The sequence below is a fragment of the Macrobrachium rosenbergii genome, chromosome 36, assembly GCF_040412425.1.
Source record: "Macrobrachium rosenbergii isolate ZJJX-2024 chromosome 36, ASM4041242v1, whole genome shotgun sequence".
NCBI classification, from domain to species: domain Eukaryota; kingdom Metazoa; phylum Arthropoda; class Malacostraca; order Decapoda; family Palaemonidae; genus Macrobrachium; species Macrobrachium rosenbergii.
Genome location: NC_089776.1, coordinates 9,359,758 through 9,360,417, shown reverse-complemented (window position 1 = coordinate 9,360,417; position 660 = coordinate 9,359,758). Strand labels below are relative to the sequence as shown.

The 660-nt window shown below is 48.5% G+C and overlaps 1 long non-coding RNA gene across 1 annotated transcript in view; it reads right to left on the bottom strand.

The window, feature by feature from the left end:
• LOC136856607 (uncharacterized) overlaps positions 1 to 368 on the bottom strand; it is a 66,845-nt gene extending 66,477 nt beyond the window's left edge. Inside the window, exon 1 of the long non-coding RNA XR_010858420.1 lies at positions 1 to 368. This exon is cut by the window's left edge and continues 1,723 nt beyond it. This is a non-coding gene — a long non-coding RNA (uncharacterized lncRNA).
• Between the last annotated feature and the right edge of the window lie 292 nt (positions 369 to 660).

Sequence of the window (660 nt, the reverse complement as noted above, 5' to 3'; positions counted from 1 at the left end):
TCGAATCGTCCGAATTACTCAGACAAATCTTTCCTCGAATCTTTTCTTGAATCTTTCCTCGAATCTTTTTTTTTCCTTGCCACCACTAAAAAAAAAAATACTGCACTGCGGCCCGCAGATGTCACTTTCAAAAAAAAAAGGGGGGGGGAGAGAGAAAAAGGCGCTCAGGGGCAACTGTCGGGATAAAATCCTTCGCACTACAGAACAGTTTCACGAAGTCTCACATGAGAGAGATCGATTATTGCAATCACATGTCCGTTGTCAAAAACGAGCTACACACACACTTTCTGCCGTCCTCTGGCGACTGTACCAAAATGATAAAGACAGCAGGAGGAGGAGGGAGGAGGAGGAAGAGGAGGAGAAGGAGGAGGAGGAGAAGGAGGAGGAGGGCAGCAGGACATCCGCTTGCTTACCAGCTGCGGAATTTGATGGCTTAGGACACACCACCAGTAGGACACGACACTCCATGTGGGTGGATAGGTGGCAGTGTGTGGTTAATTATGCAGATGTCTTAGGCGGCGTTGTATGGAAAATATTTATAGATGGTGTCCGTGCATGGTATGAGGAGAGAGAGAGAGTGTGTGAGAGTGAGAGAGAGAGAGAGAGAGAAACACATCCCCCCCCTTCACCAAAGGATGTGCCCGGGTGTGCGTTTCTCTC